At 40.4% G+C, this 6,063-nt stretch overlaps 1 protein-coding gene across 1 annotated transcript in view; it reads right to left on the bottom strand.

The window, feature by feature from the left end:
- LOC121873152 (low-density lipoprotein receptor-related protein 6-like) overlaps positions 1 to 6,063 on the bottom strand; it is a 197,415-nt gene that overhangs the window by 123,637 nt on the left and 67,715 nt on the right.

Here is a 6,063-nt window from a genome sequence, read left to right as displayed (position 1 = left end):
ATGTTCTACTTTGCTTTTAAGTCACTTATTTCCCCTTGCGAGAATTCCAAACTTCTTCTAACCTCACTGAACTGGTCAGTGAGACGCCGGTTAGCTTTCTACAGTTTCCCGATGGTCTCCTAATTCATTTGTTGCATGATGTCCTGCATGAGAGTCCATTGGACTTCCATTATCACATCAGACAGCGGTTGTCTTTTAAAATTTGAATTTTGACACTAGCATATCGGAGCTAGTGAGGAGTGTAGCAGGCAGTTCAGTGTTGGTCAAGCTGTGTGGTCAGCTGGGGCGGCTGACCTGGTGGAACGGTGGGGTGGACAAGGGCTCGGATTACAAGCCATGGCACTGAGGGGAGTCACAGAGTCACAGATTCACCAACAAATTGACAAATAATCTACTTAGGGGGATCACAGAAAGATATTGTACTGGTAACGTCACTCACTAGTCACTCATGAATCAGATTTTCTAGAGATCAGGCTGGGTACCCCTGAAATGACCATTTATCGACGAAAAACAAGGAGCTCGCCACACACACATCCCACCACCACCAAGATCACCGCCATGACCACCACTACCTCTACAATCACCACTTAAATCATAATTTCACCTTCTTCCCTCCCACCTACTGCCTCTCTCACTCATTCTATGACTGTCAATCAGGATAGTACAATACGTACTGTACAATACTATACAGTGATCCCTCAGTTAACGAACACCTCGGTTAACGAAATTTCGGTTAACTAATTACCTTCCATAAGAATCTTCAACTCGATTAACGAACAAAAATTCGGTAAACGAAATCCTTACGAAATCGTGTCAAAATGTTTTCGCCTGATCACCAGCTGTAGTATTAGTCTGCCAATACAGTACAGTGGTCCCTCGGTTAACGAGCACAATCCGTTCTAGAAGGTTGCTCGTTAACCGAAACCATTGTTTCAATGGGTTTTTCGGTAATTGGTTCCAGCTCACCGAAAATTGCCTAAATTCAACAAAAAAGGTAGAAAAGTACACTTACTTTGAGGTGTGTATTTAGAAGGCTCCTGGATGATAATGATGAGAATTAGAATGGGGGTGGAGGAGAAGGGATAAGAGAAGGCATTGGGGTGGAGGAGAAGTCACCCCATGGTGCCATTTCACCCATAAAATTTTAGTTCACTTGGTGTAATTCAAGATTATTTTCTTTAAATCAACATTGCACTGCATAATATATTGTCAATATGTATAATAAATTTCAAATTGACCAATAATTTGCTTGCAAGCACACAAAAATAGCATTTAGTTGAAGAGAGTCTCAATCAAGATGTTACCTCCACTGAAGAGACACAGACTGACGCTTGTATGGTGTGTTGAGAGGCTGGATGGCGCACATAAAACTAGTTTCATTACCTTCAATTATGTTCAATAATTGTTAAAATTACTAAAAATTTTACTATTAAACTTTTAAAATTATTGAATAGTATAAACTTCTTGATATTTGCTAAAATGGTAAGGAATATAAGCCCTAGAACCGATTACTGTATTGGCGGACTAATACTACAGCTGGTGGACCGCCAAATGCAAGCGAAAACATGTTCAGGTCGGCTCGTAAGAAACTCGTTAATCGAGGGATTGCTCGTTAACCGAAGTTAAGAATCTTATGGAAGGTAACTCGTTAACCGAAATCTCGTTAACCGAAGGACCACTGCAATCGGTTTTAGGGTTTAAATTCGTTACCATTTGAGTAAATATCAAGAAGGTTGTACTATTCAATAATTTTAAAAGTCTTATATTAATTTTTTTAGTCATTTTAACAATTATTTAACATAATTGAAGTACAGGGAACTAGTTTTTACCTCGCCACACAGCCACTTGACTCACCCAGAATGGCGTCAGTTTGTGTGTCTGCCCAGTGGAGGTAGCGTCTTGCTTGAGACTCTCTTGAACATAAACTATTTTTACATTTTTACAGAACAATTATTGGTCATTCTGAAATTTATTTTACATATTTACAATATATAGTGTAGTGCAGTGTTGATTTAAAGAAAATAATCTTGAATTACACCAAGTGAACTTAAAATTTTATGGGTGAAATGGCGGCATGAAGCATGGGGTGACTTCTCTTCCAACCTCACTGCCTTCTCCTCTCCCTTCTCCTCCACCCCCATTCTAATTCCCATCATCATCAACCAGGAGCCTTCTACATGCACACCTCAAAGTAAGTGTACTTTACTGCATTCATTTTTAGTTTGTATGTAATTTTCGGTGAGGTGGAACCAATTACCCAAAACCCCATTGAATCAATGGTTTCGGTTAACAAAATTTTCGGTTAACGAACGACCTTCTGGAACAAATTTTGTTCGTTAACCGAGGGACCACTGTACATTGTTTATTTGTTATTCTTACTCCACAATTTAAAATTAATGGAACGTAATGTAGAAGGAATACGACATTGTTTACTTATACTTACACTCAATATTGTGGGTAATCAGCTGTTCATTTGTGTCTGACAGTGTTGCAGCCAGTGTTACCAAACAAACTGACTGACTGACGCATCTCACCACCATCTTCCTCCCTCCCATCCACTGCATCTTACCGACACTGCCTCTCTCTCATTCTACTATGACTGTCATTCATGATAAAATACTGTACAACAAAAATATTTTATTGCTAAACCAGTAAATAAAAGCCAAATGAAAGTTTAACACAGTCGTCATTTGCATACACTCCCTGCTTCATTATAGTAACAGAGACCAACTGGGAGGTACCTCCTCCATCTCCCTAGCAATGCCCCCCCCCTACAGTAAAACCTCGATAAATCGGACTTCAAAATACTGGAATTCGCTTTTTCCAGACTCTCTGAGGTGCTCTGGTCACAAAAAAAGGTACAGGTTGACAACCCTTTATCCGAAATTCCGAAAACCGAAAGTTTTTTTTGCGAGGATTTTTTTTTTTTTAACAGAGATTAGCCCACCCAGGCATAGATTACTAACCCAGATTGGGGCCTGGGGGCAAAAATGTAATAGTAATAATAATTATAATAATAATAATTATTCATAGTAAATAAAATTTTTAATAAAAATACACCAAAATAAAATAATAATAACAATAATAATATTAATAAGATATAATAATGAAATTAATAATAATAATAATAACAATAATACAATAATAATAATAAAATAATAATAACAATAATACAATAATAATAATAAAATAATAATAAAAAAATACAAGGATGAAAAAAGAAAAAATGAGAAACACGACTTAGACCTATGAATTATTATTATTATTATTACTATTGTAATTTTTAATATATTTTGGCCCCCCAGGTCCGATGGGGGTCAGTGATCTATGTCCGGGTGGGCTAACACAAAAAAAAAAAAAAAAATCCGAAATCCAAAAAGCCTCTGGCCCCAAGGATTTCGGATAAGGGATTGTCAACCTGTACACACTTTCAGAAATTGGGAAGGTAAAAAAAAAAATATGAAAAGAACAAAACTTACTCAATGAATACTGTACAGTTGTCTAATCAGATTTGCTATAGGCCTTCTGAGAACTAGGACACTGAGTATGTAAGCAGGCTGGGGCTGATTGGGTGTTGCCGCATTCCTCAGGTTTATTAATTTATTAATTCAATATTATATTCTCATATGATTGGCCTCTTATGGTTCATCAGGATTAATATAACATCTTCAATAATAAAGAAAAATACACTTAGTTATTTGTAATATGACTTGAAAATAAAAGGATAAGCTGTATTGGAAGGTCTTCATTCAGGATGCATTCGTGGAAGAGCTTTCAGTAAATAAGTTTACAACAGGGTCACAATAATACACTGTATAGTATTTGATATGAAGATACCTTCCTACAATGTTATTTTATGAGTGATATATGATGGCTGAATTTGGCTACTTGTACACTTTGATGACCGAGTAATGTTTAAACCAGGGTATTGTATATATTATACTGTAGATACAGCATGCCCTGATAAATTTGCAGGTTTTTAATGTGTGTGTCAGAGTGCACCCAACCTTCACAGGGAGCGGACATGCTGCGCGTCGCTCCTAGCTCATGTTCAAATTGTTGACCGTTACGAATGCCAGCCTTGTTTTTCACGTTGGGCTCTCTCTGGCTGCTTTATCTTGTAGCTGTACATGGATATTATTATTGTACACTGTGCTTCTTCCCTCTCCTATCCTATCCTTTCACCTAGAGTCCCTGTTGTTTGGTAACGACGCGAACCCTGCGGGCAGAGCCACAAAGGGCGCCCTCAGAAGGCTGTTGAGTCGAAACAGTAAGGGTGGCAACATTTTCTGTTAAGGATTCGGCAGTGCTTCATAACCTGTCACTGCTAGGTGTTAGGGCTTGGCTAGGCCCCCGTCAGGGGATTGTCTGTTCACCCTATCCGTAGACCCGTTTTTACTCGCCCAGCATGAGGACAGAAGGAGCGGCATCCATGGGGTTTAGCTGAGGTGGACAGATTAGGTGGGATTTTCATGTATGCTACTGACCATGGCCAAAGTGAGAGTGAAGATCTCCGGAACCCCGACCCAGGTGTCTTGAATAGGGCTAAAAAGGCTATTAAGTGACCTAAGGGTGAGTATAAATAGACTTGTGGATCTGAGAGATGGTTACATCATCCTCAGAGAGACAGATGAAGATGCTGATAAACTACTGAAGTTTAGTGCCATGGACAAAATGAAAACTAACGGTTTCAAAGTCATTGTCCCACGGGAATACGGCGCCAAGCTCACCCTTGCATGTAAAAAATTAGACAAAGATGTAGTGGAAAATAACGCAGAAGAAATAAAAGATGAAATAAAAAAGCAAAACAATGTCAAGATTGTGGAGGTGTATCCAATGTATGCCCATAATATAATCAAGGTTTGCTTTGCAGACACAACGGATGCAAAAAGAATGAAGGAGAAGGGGCTCTATGCATATGGCACTTCCATCTCATCACACCAAATAAAATATGAAAAGTTACACCCATCCAACAATGTATGAAGTGCTACAAATACAATGACCACATGACCAAGAACTGCCCCCTGCCCCTGCAAGGGGTCATATGCTCCGAGTGTTCACCTGATCAGCACTTCTACAAAGACTGCCGTAGCACCATCAAAAAGTGTGTCGTCTGCGAGGGTGGCCACAGGAACTTCTCTGCCACCTGCCTGGTCAGGAAACAGGTAACTCAAGAAACAGAGAAGAAATTGACCAAAATAACCAAGCAAAAAGAAACCAGGGAAATTTCTAACACCATAGAAAAGACCACTCAATTGTGAAGAAGAATTCTCACTCTCGAGTGGCGTGCCTCAGGGCTCTTGTCTCTCACTAACCCTTTACACACTCTACACGGCTGACCTGCCACCCCCAATCGTTGACAGCGAGCACGTCATGTATGCCGACGATGTAACACAGATCGTCACCTGCCCAGGAAGGTCCACAGCAAGGATGGCGCAACTCACTGCTGGGGCAATAGAGGGTATCTCAAGAGTATGAAAATAATGGAAAATAAAAACAAACAAAACGAAATTCAAAGTCATACCCATAGCCAAATTCAAGCCAGCGCCATTGATTATCGAAGACGAAGAGATTGAGTACTCCAAACAAGGCAGGTTGCTCGGCCTCATCATCTCTCGGACGGGCGTCATTTCCCACGTGAAGGACAGACTAAAGAAAGCCATAGTCGCTGCTGCCAAATTAAAACGTTTTAAACTGATACCTGAGAAGATATAAGTCCACCTGTACAAGGCGCTGGTGAGTCCTGTGTTGGAGTACCCACATGTCCCACTCGGGACGCTCGGGAAGACCAGACTACATCAACTAGAGAGCTTCCAAAACAAGTGTTTGAGGTCAGCCAGTGGCCAAGTGCCACCCTACCAGGAAACAGTGGAAACCATCCACCTGAGAAATAAAACAGAGGCCCTCAACGTCAGGTTCCATCGCCTAGGGAAGAAGGTTTGGGACAAGCTCCTGGACGAAAGGCGACCCAACGCCTGGTGGCCACGGAGTCTGCCCGCACTACAGCAACCCAACCCACGAACCATCTATGTCCGCCACAGTGATCCACCTTAGATTAAACCT

The sequence above is a fragment of the Homarus americanus genome, unplaced genomic scaffold (genome assembly GCF_018991925.1).
Source record: "Homarus americanus isolate GMGI-L3 unplaced genomic scaffold, GMGI_Hamer_2.0 scaffold32929, whole genome shotgun sequence".
Classification (NCBI taxonomy): Eukaryota; Metazoa; Arthropoda; class Malacostraca; order Decapoda; family Nephropidae; genus Homarus; species Homarus americanus.
The sequence above is the reverse complement of the archived record's forward strand: the minus strand, read 5'-3'. Positions and strand labels throughout refer to the sequence as shown.